The 16,609-nt window shown below is 39.9% G+C and overlaps 1 long non-coding RNA gene across 3 annotated transcripts; it reads right to left on the bottom strand.

The window, feature by feature from the left end:
- Nucleotides 1-2,164: 2,164 nt before the first annotated feature.
- LOC111871899 lies at nt 2,165-9,850 on the bottom strand. 3 transcript variants are annotated; one of them, XR_002844121.1, is made up of 4 exons: nt 9,836-9,850; nt 7,250-7,433; nt 5,697-5,841; nt 2,165-2,326 (listed from the first exon to the last, which is right to left on the bottom strand). It is a non-coding gene; the product is annotated as an uncharacterized LOC111871899 (long non-coding RNA). The 3 variants fall into 3 exon arrangements; XR_002844120.1 differs by lacking the exon at nt 9,836-9,850 and adding an exon at nt 7,718-7,732; XR_004513819.1 differs by lacking the exon at nt 9,836-9,850 and adding an exon at nt 7,515-7,529.
- Between the last annotated feature and the right edge of the window lie 6,759 nt (nt 9,851-16,609).

The raw sequence follows: 16,609 nt of genomic DNA, 5'->3' as shown, positions 1-16,609 counted from the left end.
CATTATGTAATCTCACATCAACTGTTAACTTCGCAACAAGATATGAAAATTACTCCATAACTGCAAGTGATAATCCCCATAGACAGCTCCAGAAAAAATTTTTGTTCTTTTAAACTTGTGGTGAACATATTATCTTATGGTGTTTAGCTCTTAGTAATAAAATCTTAAAACAAAATTCTAATGATCACAATGACATACTTGCAATATAACCAGTGTTTTCTGTAATATGGTTGCAGTCAATGCACAATTATGGTTTTTAGGCTGTAGTTTCATGACTGCATTTTTGATCTGTTTCTTGTGCAAGGTGCTTGAGAAGTTTAGAAGGGAATGTTCAAATCAGAATCCAACATAATCCATCTTTATGTTGATACGAAATACTGATATTCTGTTCTTACATTGTGGACAAGATTCTGAATAATACTTTTGTGGGGGTCTTGAACCCACAGTAATGAATGGTTCTTCTTGATTTTCCTTGACTCCTTCTGGTAGACTTCATTTCACACAGGTTGATAAAAAAACACTCGAAGCTTGTATGAGAATATATCTAGCTCAAAAAATGGATTCTGCAAGAACTACATCAAAATTGAAACAAAACTGCAGTCATGCACTTTTTTTTCAGCTATGTGATCCAGTAGTAAATGAGACTAGTATCTTCAGTACACAATGGTGCCCTTGATCCTAAGTAGACATTTGTTTCAGGAAAGGCTTCAGTGTATGTGAATGTCACCAAATTGTCACTAATCCTGCTCCAGTCCCAAAGTTTACACATCTGCCATGTTATTACTGGTCATAGCACATTAAAAAATTACATTGTTAGAGCAGCCTCCAATGACATGACGTTTATACCAGTTTTATTGAAAGTCGGTCATTTAATTCCAAACTGACACGATCTCCTAAGCATACTTTCTTTCTTTAAACTTGATTCCACCAATTGTTTATTCAGCGGTCCATGCAAGGACAGCCAAGAGCATATTATGTGGGTCTAAAATTCAGTGTATGGCTGCATCATTAATCACATCAGCCTCTTACAATGGAACGAGGGACAGTCTCCAAAACACTGGATATTAACTAGTCTTCATAAGGCTGATCACTTAAGAAGACTGCATTGTATACCGTCACCAAGAAGGCTTCACATCATGTACACTGATGTGTCAGTAGAGGCTTTTGACATTAGCAGGGGCTTAGTGCTGGTTATATGGTGATAGAACAGGTCATTTACACACAGGCTCACAATAGCATGGTAAGTTAAAAATACTCCATATGACAGCAAATACTATAGCTAGGCATGTGAAATTTCATGTGGTCTTGGATCATAAATGTATATATAGACTTTTACCCGAAACACTTCAGTTAAAACATTGTAAATATAGTAACATGAAATTTTAATAAGATTGTGCAAAGCAAGAACAGTAGTTATATACTATTAACACCTTTAGATAGCTGTAAGGGTTTAACCTTTATCATCTAGGAATAGGAGATATTAAATCGCCTGGTACTATAGGGCCGGCAGCCAGACTTAACTGTGGAGTAATAGCATTAGCACTGAAACGTGTAGCGGTAGCGTAGTTGGTTGAGGGCCTATGCTACAAGCCAGAAGGTCGCGGGTTCAAGTCCCGATGAGGTCATTGGATTTTTTCAATTGACCTCATCCTTCCAGCCACACTATGGCCCAGGGTTGACTCAGCCTCTAACGGAGTACCAGGAATTAATTAAATAATTTTCCTGGGGAGTAAAACGCGGCCGGCCCATAAGGCCGACAACCTTACCGCCATCTTTGAGCCGATTGTCTAGATAATGTGGGAACCTCAATGTATCAGAACCCTATGGGCCTTCACGGCCTGGTACAGGGATAGCTTTACTTTTTTACTGAAACGTGGAATGCTTGCTTAGCCAGGTGGGCTGGATACACGTGCTGTTCCTGTAGTGCAGCACATAGTCTACAGTTAAGGAGAACCAAGCATCATAAGTTTCCATAAAACTTACTGTTGGGTAAAGTATGATGTCTGTACAACATCAAAGGGCTCAAAATCCCTCCATTCCATTTAGTTTATCAGGTTATATACTCTGCCAGTTCATGTAACCTCAAGTGGTTGGTGCATGCTGGAAAGGAAAATATATTGGAGATATTTTTTTTCCTTTCTCTTTAGAATTTCACATCAGGAACTAATTAATTACTGTAATTTTATTTTAAAGAGGAATATAAACCAAATTACAGGCAAGTATGGCAGACAGTTGAAGAATTCAAGATAACTGACATTTTCAAAATCTGCAGTATGGTGTTGGTTCAAGATGGTCTGAAAGCTGCGATCATAACAAATTCTTACATCTGAAATGAATACAAAGGACACAAATTAATATCAATGCTAAAGCTCTTCTTGCTTCATTGTCAGTTTGAAATATGTTAGCAGAGTTCAGTTCCAAATATAGTCTAAAAGTTTAATAATCTACTCTAGGGAATCATAATAATATAATAAGAAATAACTGATTAAGCAATTCTGATAGTCTATCATTGTGCCTCAGCTATATACTCAGAAAAGAACACATATGTAACTTTCTGTATGTTGCAACCACTATAGTAGATGAATAGAGGTGTTTATAAAACTTTACTTATCAAAATCTTGAGTAAGACAACATTTTAGCTGGCTGTACTGTTAACAGAATTAGAGAATTCCTATGCAGTGACTTTTACACACTATATCATCTACTACAAGAGAGGACAACACCATACACTGGTGGAGAAAAAGACGTACAGACAAGGGACAAACATAACAACAATAGGCTTACATATAGAAAACAAAACAACTGACTGCTACAATATAAAAGTCCAAAGAAAGGATCGAAATATACTGTCTGGACAAGCAGATGATGCTCTAGTGAGGTATAAAAAGAATTTTACAAAATTATAAGAAAAAGAAAAAAAAACAAAGAAAAATAAATTCAAAATTTTAATGAATTCTAATAGAAAGTAAATTACAGTGTACAGTAATTCAACTAATGCTAGCTAGATTGTGACTACAACATTAATATCATAGAATATTGCAGTCAGTGAATGAGTGATATTCAATACAGTTCAATAGTTTCGCAAATTAAGATACCTGATGTTGGCCAGTTGGGGCTGAAATATGTTGTAAAAGGGAAATATTAATATAGTTGCACTGTTGATGGAACTGTATTATTAACACTGTGTGTAAAAGTTATGGAATGCAACAGGATGCTTAAACACAATATTCCTACTCAGTAAATTTATCTTATTTAGCTACTTCTTTTATGATGAGTTACAGAATTTATTGATTAAAGGAATTATTGATAACTAATCATGAAGAATGTGGGAGGACTTGATTGTGGCATATTTCATGATACCATACTGAACTCTGTGTGGAGAGATTAGAGAAAGCCATGACAGACATCAGTCATTACAACCTGTACCTCTCACATACTGCACACAGTAGTGTAGTTGGTTGAGGCACTATGCTACAAGCCGGAAGGTCATGGGATTGAATCCCGATGCGGTCATTGGATTTTTTAAATTTACCTAATCCTTCTAGCTGCACTATGGCCCTGGGGTCGACTCACCCTCTAACATAAATGAGTACCAGGAATATTCTTGGAATATTCTTCGGGGTAAAGGGCGGCCGGCACATAAGGCTGACAACCTTACCACCACCTATGATCCGATTGTCTAGAAAATGTGGGAACCTCAACATCTCACAACCCTATGGGCCTCCACGGCATGTTACATGGATACATTTACTTTTTTTTTACTTTACTTTACTTTACTTACCACGGACTAGAATGGTGTGCCAGTTAGTGCTAGAAAATTACTTTTTTTTAAATAATCACATTAAGAAACAAATGAGAGTTCTAATTTTGTATCTAATGGTGTTAGACTTACATAGTATATATTTTTAGTAATACCCCCCAATCTTCAGGGTTGAGCTTGTATCTACCTACAAGACTACACAGTGTCATAACCCAGAGGATTGTAATCTGAATAAAAATGTAATTCACTCATTCATACAGCTGCTCCAAACCTCCATAACAGCTTTAATCCTACAACATATTTAAAAGGAAAGAGTTTGTAGTGACAGAAATAATTATTTCTCATATCAAACTCTGAATAGCAGAACAACGTTTTAAAGAAGGTTGCAGAACATTGAATTTGAAAACTGTTGGTGTAAGAACAGCATTCTGGGAATTTTATTCTCATTCTCACAGAAGACTTTGGGACTTATGTGTATGAATCACTTTAACAATGCTGTAACTGCAGAGATTATTTAGCACAGGATAATATGGGAGAATGACCAGCAATAAATTTGAAAGAATTTGGGACAAAGATGTTATGACCTTTTCAGGTACTATCCAGGCATTTGCTTGGTAGTACTAGAGGAAACGATTTTAGTCAGAATAGTCAATGTTCCTGCTGAGATTTGAACCTGGTACCTCTTGCTTCATAGGTCATAAGTGTTTTGGAACTTCATTATTTGTAATGGAATTTTTGTTTTTAATTTGTAGTGTCAGACTTGCATTTCTGAAGCAGCTTGAATTGATTATGTATATATGATGGGAATAAATAAAAGTTATACTAAAATATGATTGATTTATCACATTCAGAGGGCTTGCTAGTATCAGTCATGTGGATGTTACATATTCAGGCTCTTGTCAACATGGTTATGAAACTTCAGGTTCCATAAAATGCAGACATTTTCTTGACTAGCTCAGCTACTGTTAGCTTCCAGCCCCCTATGTGGCCCACCCAGCCTCCTATCCAATGGATACCAGAGACTTTCCCCACAGGTGAAGTGCCAGGGACATGAAGCTGACCACTCACCTCCAATCAGTGTTGAGGTCAAGAATGGTGGAGCTACACATCCAACCCCAGTATCTTCATGGCATAGTGCTTAATTAATTAAGCACAAGGACAACTTTACTTTACTTTTTATAAATTTTTAACTGTGGACTGTATTACTATCTAAGCAGCTACATTACACATCCTTCATGCACTATTCTTTAATTTGTTAGATACATCAGGGGACACTGTTTTACTGCATTAGATATGGCAAAGGGTTATATTAACATTGACTGATTACATAGAAGATACAATAATTAGATTCCAATCAAAGTAAACTTAATTTGTATGAACATCTTGAGTGAGGACTAGAGAATATTTCACATTATGATTTGTATAGCTCAGAGTTCCTACATAAGCATGTGGGAAACTAGAAATACTTGTAGAATTCTGGTGGGTACGACAAAGATCATGCCGGTCATGGTAGCCAAGCGGTCTAAGGCATGCACTGTCTTCGCTCACTCGGAAGCTGAGATCGTGGGTTCAAATCCCACTCAGGGCATGGATGTTTGTGTGCGTTTTTCTGTGTTTGTCTACAGGCAGAGGCCTTGCGATGAGCTGATTACTCGCCCAAGGAGTCCTACCATATGTGTAAGATCTAGTAAACCGAAGTGAACGGAGAAGTTCATGGAGGTAGGCCTAGGCCCACTGGAGCTGTAGTGCCAAGGAAAACAAAAAGACAAAGATTACGGCCAAATGAATCATTCAGCAATGTGTTGTGAGGATGTGGACTGGACTGGCTAAGGAGTGGATCTTGTGGTAAGAGAATGTGTTAGTATGAACCTGAGTATTAATAAGTTGTCTTTGATCTCATGCTTTACCAAGAAGGATGGGGATTAGAAATACTCACCATGAGCTTAACGGTACAAGTAACTACCATAGCTGTAGGGGTAGGCGTAGCTGCCATAGTATCCATAGCCATATGGGGAGACAAGGTACTGAGGCAGAGCACTCACGCTGGCCAGCAGAGCCAACAGTGCAGCAAGCAGAACAAACTGAAAAATCAATGACACTTCATTCCAAAATGGGAAATATTTTTAGGGCTGTCTACCATGCTTATCTTTCTATGGTGAGTCACATTCAGGAACAAAGCTCTAGGTGACTAAGGCAGTACAGCCACCATGGAGCAAATGTCAAATTTTAGGTCAACTTACTTTTAGTTACATTCCTTTTAAAACTATATTTTGAACTGACTTTGTAATATGTTGACAATCTTTGACAAGTGCAGCTGAGTTGATTTTATACCTTTTACTAAATAAACAAGGCTTTAAAAATTTTAACAGATGTTGGTGAGATACCTAGCTAGATATGTCAGGTATCAGGGTTCAGTTCCCATCAAGGGTAGGTACTCTTTTCTGCCACATGCTGATCATCTATGAAGTCTGGTGTGTCTCACATCTAAGGGGCAATATAGAATTTTCCCAGGCATAAAGTAAATGAGATACTAATGCAACAATTTCTCCCTATGTAGTACCAATATCCAGAATGAGTGCAGCCCCATCTGTGCGCCTTTGTGATGGAGTATTCAAGCACTGGGAGGACACACCTTTCACTGTATTGGTGAGATACCAAAGGGTGCACTTATGCCCATAAAGATATAAGCTACAGCCAACGAATCAGCTGTCAACTTGTAATAGGCCATCGGATGTAAATAACGTGGTCATTCATGCTATGTGTTAGATACCACCACCTCTATTATGTAATGAAAACGGTAATTTCTGTCTTCAGCTGGTTATGACTGCAGGGAACATTGTCTTTGCATCCTCATGTTCTCAGTCCCCCCCTCCCTCACTCCATACCCTGAAGGATAGTTCTAGATAAATGTTGGTAGAAAACCAACAGAACTGACCCCTGCAACCTAAGAACCACAACATTTGAGTGTACTGGGCCACCAAAATAAGATTCACCTTGATGTTTAATAGAACAGAGTTGCTATTTGTTATTTAAAAAAAAAAGAAGCCTCATATAAGCGTTTGATAGGAGTTTGTGTCAGTTCTAGGCAGCGCCATAGTTCAAGCGGTTAGTCGCTGGCTTCCAACCGCGGCGGCCAGGGTTCGATCCCGAGTCTGGTCAAGTGGGATTTGTGGTGGACAAAGTGGCGCTGGGGCAGGTTTTCTTCAAGTACTTTAGTTTCCCCTGCCAATCTTCATTCCACCAAACTCTCCATCATCATAATCACCTGGGGCAGGTACAATAGGCCGATCAGTTGCCGCCGTGCCGAGTGGACTCAGTTGGACTCCACCCCCCACTAAGCGAAGTCAGTTCCGGGCCATTTCAAGACACGGTGGCTTGAAAGTTGTTTGGAACTATATCCTGTCCATTAATCACTTCAGGGAATGAAACCAAGTCTTTCTTACCTTAGGACGCAAGATTGCTTATTTAATGACTGCGCCTGATACGTACCAGCTTGAACATTGTGTTGAGTTGTCTTCCACAGCTGGGTGAAGATTGCCATGCCGGAACAAACCAGCAACTTATATAGGCACCCCAGCAATTGACCTTCATGCCCAGACCACATCTCACCTTGACAACTGCTGCGTAGTTACGCCACTATCTGCCCACACCTCTCTTTGCTGCTCTACAGCTCCTAAAAACCCATCTTTCAGAAATCAAAATACACGAACCCTGTTGTAAAATTATTTTTCTTCCACCCCGCCGCCCAGAATACCTTTTGAATATTATTGCCTCTTTCCAGATACCCATTTGACCTCCATCTACACGCAGGAAAATCCTTTTAATGTTTTGCGTCAGCAATTTTGCTTCTCAACACAAGCGAAATTCGTGTAATCATACTCAACTATGCAACTGGCATACGTTATGAAGCAGTAGCTCTTCTTAAATAAATATGAGCAACGCTGTTATGTCTCTTACCTCAACATGCTAAAACAATTCGCCTTTACGCAGTTTCAATAGTCGAGGCCTCTAAATTTCGTGCGCCTCCATAGCGTTCATAAACTACGGCACGGAAACCACTGTTTGACTAACAGGAATTTGTGCCTCCGCGTTTGCAGAAGTTCTGTGATTGAGTTCTTATGAATGGACTGTTGTCAACCGTGGCCCACTAACTCAATGAATAAGACCGCCTTCTTGAGACGACGGATATTTTGTGTAGCATCCCCAAAGAACCTAAAAATTGTACTTTATGACTTTTGTACCCCAAATCTTACTTGAGCAAACAGGCTTGCAGCTGAGAGTTATTCGATTTTTCTTTCAGCTACCATGCAGCCAGTCTGCAAATTTAGAGATAATCGATTTTCGATTTCAAAACGTGAGGCATAAACTGAAAAGGTGCCTGGCTGATTAACTATTAGAACCTGCAGGTTCAATACTGCTGGCATCCAGAGCCAGCTCATTCATTTCCCTAGGGGTACTGATTTTTATAAACCAATTTTCTTTTTATGGCTTCAAATGCATTCTTTCCACGAAGATCCCTATCAAAATTCTGTATGGACGTACTGTTTCACCTAGAGTGACTTGAGAAAATCGCGATAGCCAGTAACCCGGCCGAGATTCAAAATGGCTACTTCTTGAATTCCTGAATATAATTACAGAATGACGTGTCCATTTTACAGCGACAAACTTGGGCGTTTATGTTCAAGCCAAAGTATCGGGGTCGTTCAAAGACAAGACAATTGTGTCCAGACAGACATTTTGGAACAAGGAACTGGATACATGGCATTCGTGACCACAGATAACCGCTGCCTCAACATTGATATTACTAAATAATGCTCGTCATTCAACACAACTAGAAGCTAGTTCCGTCCTACTACGAGGGAGAGTCAGTAAATAGTCACAAATGGACATAAAACGTACAGCATGTGATATTCAAACCTGCGAAAAACATTTATTTCTCGACATACCATCCACCAACACTGATACACCTGTCGCATCTCTTTACCAATGCGGTGAGTGACAGTTCGTGTGAAAGAATCAGAAAATGGGAGACCTGTCCAATTTTGAAAGTGGATTGTTGGTGCCCGTTTAGCTGGAGCATCTGCGACAAAAACTGCCAGAGTATTAGGTGCATCAAGAGCAACAATTTCTAATGTTATGTCAGCATATAAAAATCATAGGAAGACAACATCAGCGAAGAGGAACAGTGAGCAAAAATAAAAAACCGACAGAAAGAGATTGTCGTACGAGGTTTATTTCGAGAAATCACAGAACTACTGCAACACACATGAACTGCAACAGAACTGAATGTTCATTTTGAAGACCCTGTTCAAAAAAAAAAAACTTTCCGACGTGAGCTTCACAGGTCCGACGTCCATGGCGGGGCTACAGTTGCTAGACCTCTGATTACTGAAAGAAATGCTCATATGTGTAAATAATGGTGTCCCAACCATAAAACCTGGACATCAAACAAAAGGAAACGGATGCCTGATATGATCAGATGAGTCGTCCTTCATGCTATTCCCTACATGAGAAAGAGTTTATGTTTGGAGAACAGCCAAAGAAGCCTACATTCCGGAGTGCGTGGTACCAACAGTGAAACATGGGGTATGTTCTATGATGGTTTTGGCAGCAATATCGTGGTGTTCTGTTGGCCCCACTGTTACCCTTCATGGCCGAATTACTGCAAGGGAGTGCGTGAACAGGTTGCGTAATCAGGTGCATCCCATGATCCAAATGTTATTTCCAAACAACGATGCAGTTTTCCATGAAGATACTGCCCCCATTCACACAGCTGAAACTGTTCAAACATGATTTGAAGAGCATAAAGGTGAACTTCATCTTCCCTGGCCCGCACAATCACCAGATTTGAACATCACTTAGTTTTGGAGACTAGAGTGGGGAACAGATTCCAACCACAATGTCTCTGAAGCAACTTGAAGACGGTCTTCTAGAAAAATAGTATAAAATTGCGCTACACACTGTTCAAAACTTGTAAGTGTCCATTCCAAGGATTGTGGCTGTACTGAAGGCAAAAGGTGATCCAACATCATATTAAAGTTGGGAGTTGGTTAAGGAGTGAAAATGGCGGCTTACCTTAATCTAGTACCGTGACTTCAGAATGCATACATATTTTGCTCTACTTCCTTCACCTTCCTTGATTACCTGAATTCTTGACACGTGATATACATTAACTGGCCAACTGCTTTGCACTGTTATGAAACGTGTTCGATTCTTGGAAACCGAATTGTTGCGGGCCACACCCAACGATGTGATGTAATCAAATCTCTACATGGTGATGGAGCATCATGAAGGTTCCGAAGGCCAGTGCAGTCATTAAGCCTCGTCTGTATTCAAGCTAAATCTTATTTTTACATATGGGGTGTGGCCGGCCGATTGCCTTGCCAGGAGGGATTTCCCGCCCTGAACCCGGATATTTTGTTCAAGACCAAGGTCATGATAACTGGCCCGTGTGATTNTAAAAACCTGGAACCGCAGAATAACTCGCACTAGAAGTTATCAAGAAATTTTGACTGTGCATCAGATCGGTCTATCAGTGTGACACGTAATCCTGAAACACGGCTCATCTTTTACGGCCTATGAAAGAATCCCTCCAAATTCCAGTTCTTGTCCGATGCCGTGAATATGTTACTGTAATGAGGTCGCTATGAATAGGACGCGGACTGGAAGATTTTATGTTTGTTGGAGCAGCTATTGGTTCGCTTGTTGAGGATTCTTGTGGGGGGGAGGGAGTTGGTTAAGGAGTGAAAATGGCGGCTTACCTTAATCTAGTACCGTGACTTCAGAATGCATACATATTTTGCTCTACTTCCTTCACCTTCCTTGATTACCTGAATTCTTGACACGTGATATACATTAACTGGCCAACTGTTTTGCACTGTTATGAAACGTGTTCGATTCTTGGAAACCGAATTGTTGCGGGCCACACCCAACGATGTGATGTAATCAAATCTCTTCATGGTGATGGAGCATCATGAAGGTTCCGAAGGCCAGTGCAGTCATTAAGCCTCGTCTGTATTCAAGCTAAATCTTATTTTTACATATGGGGTGTGGCCGGCCGATTGCCTTGCCAGGAGGGATTTCCCGCCCTGAACCCGGATATTTTGTTCAAGACCAAGGTCATGATAACTGGCCCGTGTGATTCCAGTTTCAGTAAAGGCGGACAAATCTTTTTTTTCCCCCACCGCTTTAGTTACATTTCCAACATTCCTGAAACTCGCTTTCATTTTACGAACAAGGGGGCAAGGAAAGAGCTGAATTTACACATGATACCAGTCAAAGAAGTGAAGTTATACACATAAATTTTGTACTTTAACTGAAAAATAATATCAGCAATATTGCATTTGTGTTCAAGGATTGAATTATTTAGCTTCCTGCGAGTCGGTATGAAAAATTAGGCTTCTACTTTAAAAAATTTAAATGCCTATAAAAAGCGTGTCTCATTTTAAAGTTTATTATGTATAGGCCGTTCCCATATTCCCATAACCTAGAAAGTTTTAAAAAATTACTCTCTCCAACACATCCACGGTCGTCCTAGATGTTTTAAACATTTATGAACTTTCGCTTACTATAGTTTCGACACAGGAGTTTTCCACTCTTCCTGGAGGTTTCAACCATGTTATTGCAACGGTATACACAATGGTCGAGAACATGCTTAAATTCAATATATGTAATATCGGCTGTGTTATGCATCAGAATTATGGATGTTCGCACACACATGAAAATGAAGTGAAAAGGGTACAGTACAAATAGCAGAGATAAGTCGTCTGAGGGCAGTAGCCGACTACCGGCTACAATACAACTGAACTAGCGTATAATGCAGATATAGTAACTATGTAAAGGTAAGGTAAAGTTGTCCCTGTGCTTAACTAATTAATCACTACGCCATGAAGGCGTATGGGGGAGTGGACGTATAGATCCACACTTTCTTGATCTCGGCACTAGTTCGAGGCGAGTGGTCAGCTTCACGCGGCTGCCGCTTCACCTCCGGAACCCACTGGATAGGAGGTTTGGTGGACCCCAGAGCCGGTCTGGCTTACTTGGAGAAAATTCCTGCCCCCACCTGGACTCCAACTCCAAACCCCTCGGTCGTTCATAGCGTAGCCAGTCGCTATACCGACTGTGCTATCCCGGCTCCATAGTAACTATGTGCCAGTCATGTTTTAAAACAAACCATGCGGTTTTTAGTCCGCAAGCGAACTATACCGACCGAGGGACCGCCGCTTGTAAGTGTAGTTAGTGCCAACTTTTGCGGATAGAGAGTATCACGTGGTCAGCGCAACGAATCCCCACGGCCGTTAATTTCGGTTTTCTTGACCGGAGCCGCTATTTCCTTGAAATAACTCTTCAATTATCCTCACGAGGCTTAGTGGACCCCGTTCCAGACCCACTACTTCTCAGAAAATATTGTCGCGCCTGGAATCGAACCCGGACCTCTGGATCTGGAGCCATGAACTCTGACCACTAGACCACATAGGCGGTCAGTCATGTTTTAACAGATCCATAAAAACAGAAATCCAACTATAAGGTAGTAACTTTTAGGGGGAAAAAGGGGTGGTCATAACCGCTCCTCTTCCAATCTCAAGTTTCATTGGAAAACCCATTTATTTCGTATTGGTGGTCTACATCAAAACTTGTAACGAAAATTTGACTTTTGTACACATGCCCATCAGCCCAACGTGCCCTGCGTCTTCTGTGCTACCTTATCTGGATGGCACAACTCTGGAGTAATGGTAGAAAAGATATTGTGACAGTTTGTCAGAATGTAATTACTGAGTGTATTGTGCCGATGTTCTGAAAATGCAGAGCAAATTTTCACAATAATTCTACATATATGGTACATAATTCAAAATGTTTTATAAGTTTTCTCAAAACAGACCTTTTGTGCGTTTCAGCCTTTCACCCAAACCCTTCAATTCACCATGAAGTGTTACACAATTAATGTTAAAATTCCTCCGTAGGATGAATGCCTTTAGATTTAACTAGCCAAGTCCTGTAACAATGGGGTAGGAATGCGAGTTAGGATATGCCATCTCTGTTCTAGGCTTTCTGGTTCGATCTAGGTCCTCACGTTTTTGACAACTCAACACCCAATCACCATTTTCACCCCCAAAAGACTTCTAGCCCCTTCTGGCTTGATGTCATAGGTGTGGAGAAAATGACAGGGCTCATCTGAACGTACAGTATCCATAAAACCCCTTTTCATACTCAAGTTGGCGTGCAGTATGCAAAGAGAGAGCCAGAGCTACTTTTCTTTTGCAATTCTGCGGGTACCTCTCATATATACGCGCTTGCTTTGGAATGTACTCTTGCGATACTATTACTCGTATTAATGCCACATCTGCCAGCTTCAGAACATCACGTTCTAAATTATATGGGATTACAGGAAAGAGACCTATGAACATCCCAGAGTTCTGGGTTCGCATTCCTGTGGACTGCCTATTGAAACTGTTCCGTCCGTCGGTAGGCATGAAGCAATTCCATCACGTATAAACCGATGTAAATATGATTCTGGAAAATTTATGACAGCATTATTAAGCAGTCTCAATCATAAACCCTGAAAAAATGTTGTGAACGAACATTACAGAGAAAAATAAAACACACCAATACTTTTCCATAAATCCTACGGTTTGCGAGATCAACGCCCCAATTGCCCTAGCCTGCATTTCTTAACTTGTGTTTTGAACGACCAACAGTGGTCTTCTGAACACGCACTTTGATTGCCGATGCGTCTTATTGTATGTTTGCACGATTATAGCCCCAATGTCCTTGTTGTGTAGCAGTGTGCAAATGTGTGTACTCTATAGTGGTAAGGGTGAAGTTTTCCCTGTGCTTATGAAGGCGTATGGGGAAGTGGAGGTATAGATCCATATTTTCTTGACCCCGGCACTAGCTGGAGATGAGTAGTCAGCTTGATGCCCCGGCCCCTTTACCCACACGGAAAGAGCCCCCAGTACCCATTGGATAGGAGGTTTGGTGGACCCCAGAGCCGATCTGGCCGACACGGAGAAAATTCCTGACCCTACCGGGACTCAAACTCCAACCCCTAGGCTATTCAGCCCATAGTCAGTCACTATACCAAAAGTGCTAACTCTATAATTCAATACACAACATTATCAAGGGAATTACTCTTAACTGATTTTACTTAAAAATTGGAATGAAATGCAAATTAGTCTCCTATATCTATTTAAACAACATCTCTGAAACATCTTATTGAACACACAAAAAAGTCCATTTTAGGTAATATGTAAACTTGGTTTCATTGTGGCGCAACATGGCTAGATCTTGAAAATGCCGACTTTAAGTAAAAATCTTCCATAAAGTTTAATAAAACATGTTCACCAGTTAACGTGTTCATACTGGGTCACAGAGAGACCGACATGATATTAAAAGGATAGAGTCATCAGTGTTTCTGCTTAGTCGCCCGTTTCATGTCATTTATAACACCATCAAAGTTTAGCATTCATGAACTGAAAAGCTACAGGTGATAATGGAGTACATTCCAGATTTGTTATTCTGTGTACATTTCTTAACTTATCTATATTTATAAATTATAGTTTAAACTGGCTGCAGTTTTGTATGCCTATAAAGGTTTAACCACATTGTACTGGCTGTGGTATGGAGGCTATGGCACCACTCTGTGCAATGCTTTCATGGCATCAGGTTCATAACAAAAGCTTAAATTTTTTATGTGAAGCACACTGTTTAGTACTGTTATTTTGGACATGTCCATCAACTGAACTTTTCAAATCCACTTTTGAATTGATTCTGTTTCTGTCTGCAGGTGAGAAAAGCTACTCTACTGGGCCTTTTCATAGAGCTACCCTTGGTTTAAGAGTAGCTCTACTGAGGCACCCAACACAGTAAGTTGACTTGACAATTGAAACAGCACAAATTTCTGAAACATACTGGCTTTTAGAAATTCTGTTGGCTGAGATAGTAAAAAAAGAGTTTTAGGCAATTCTGTAAGAGTTTGTGACACAAAGTGCCAAAAACTGTTGCTGGACAGCCAAGCTATTGTATCTGATTTTCTACTGCTCAAACTTGAAGGTTTGTTCAACATACAAGGATGGCAGCTGGCACTGTTCGTAACAATTATGGAGTTTACAGCAAGATACGGCAGAAATTACTACAGGAACTAATCTCTAAATAATTCATTTCCCCACAGTAGTCTTCTGTGACTGCTTGGTTTTGACTGACTTTTGGGAATAGACCTTGTTTCCACAGGATTCACATACAGTATTATCCTCCCACGTACATCGGTCTCCTAAATGGTGATGCTGAAAGCAATAAAGCTTTTATGTAGGCTGACAATGCTAAAGAAAATAAACAGTGCAAATAAACTGGAGAGGCATTAGGGGAATGGAACTCTATACTCATTAAGTCCATATTCACTGCTTCAAGTGCACAGATATGTGGCAACTCTCTAAAAATGTAAAATCTTGAAAATAAAATTCTTATAAAATCTTGCATTTCAAATGCATGACAGACATTTGAGAATTCATCAGCCTTAAAACTGTTAATAGTACAGAATATCAGAAATTAATCATCTAATACTCATAAATGCAAAATTCATAAATTATTAGTTTATGCACACATTTTCTTTTTAAAATAAATATCTTTTGAAATTTCCTCAGACCCACACAGTTATCATTATTAATAATAATAACAATATCAGAGGTGGGTGGACTTGACAACCATATATAGGGATTGGACAAAATAATGGAAACAATACAGATACTGTACACATTTCTTTATTAATATGGTGTTGGACACCCTTTGGTCTTCAATATAGCCACAATCATTGGAATGGATGCTTACAAGTTTTGAACAGCCTCTAGCAAATGTGAATGGAGGTACTGTATTCTTGCAAAATTGCATCATTGTTTGGAAATAATGTTTGGATCATGGATGCCCAAGCCATCACAGAACCTCCATGTTTCACTGTTGGAACCATGCATTCTGGACTGTAGTTTTTTTGGCTGTTCTCCAAATGTAAACTCTTCCTCATGTAGGGAACAGCATGAAGGATGACTCATCTGACCATATCACGTGTTTCCAGTTGTCTGAAATCCGGGTTTTATGGTGGGACACCACCATTTACACATCTGAGTATTACTTTCACAGAGGTTTCACAACTGCAGCCTCACCATGGATGTTCGATTTGTGAAGCTCACATTAGACAGTTTTTGTGGAATCAGAGATGAATATTCAGTTCTGTTGCAGTTCATGTGTGCTGCAGTAGTTCCATGATTTTTTGAAACAATCCTTCTCAATTTACGGCAATCACTTTCTGTCAATCTTGATTTTTGCCCACTGTTCCTCTTCACTGACGTCATCTTCCCATGAGTCGTGTATGCTGACATAACCTTAGAAACTGTCGCTCTCAATACACCCAACAATGTGGTACTTTTTGTTGCAGATGCTCCAGCTGAATGTGCATCATCAAATTCTGACAGATCTCCCATTTTCTGATTCTTTCACATGGAGTGTCACTTAACACAACTACTAATGCACTGACACGAGCGCACAGAATGTAAACACACGGAAGAGCATTCAGCATTGCAATGGAAGTTCTTTCAATGTAGCCAAAACATACAAATTATATTCCTCAGTTTCTTACTCTTTCCATTATTTTGTCCACCCCTACACTACAGATCTGATAAGTGATTCTACTTTAACTGGATAACATTACAACAAATGTAGAATGTAAAAAGTTCAAACAGAAACTTGGGACAGGTTAGAAACTCCTGCCTTTGCTGTGCTTGAAGGAATGAAACTTGCCAATTGGTCTTCGGGCATTATGTTTAAATAGGCTGTACACATTCCTTTCCTTAACTACTATACTGC

The sequence above is a fragment of the Cryptotermes secundus genome, unplaced genomic scaffold, assembly GCF_002891405.2.
Source record: "Cryptotermes secundus unplaced genomic scaffold, Csec_1.0 scaffold1350, whole genome shotgun sequence".
In the NCBI taxonomy this organism is placed as follows: Eukaryota; Metazoa; Arthropoda; class Insecta; order Blattodea; family Kalotermitidae; genus Cryptotermes; species Cryptotermes secundus.
This window is presented reverse-complemented; position numbering and strand designations above follow the sequence as displayed.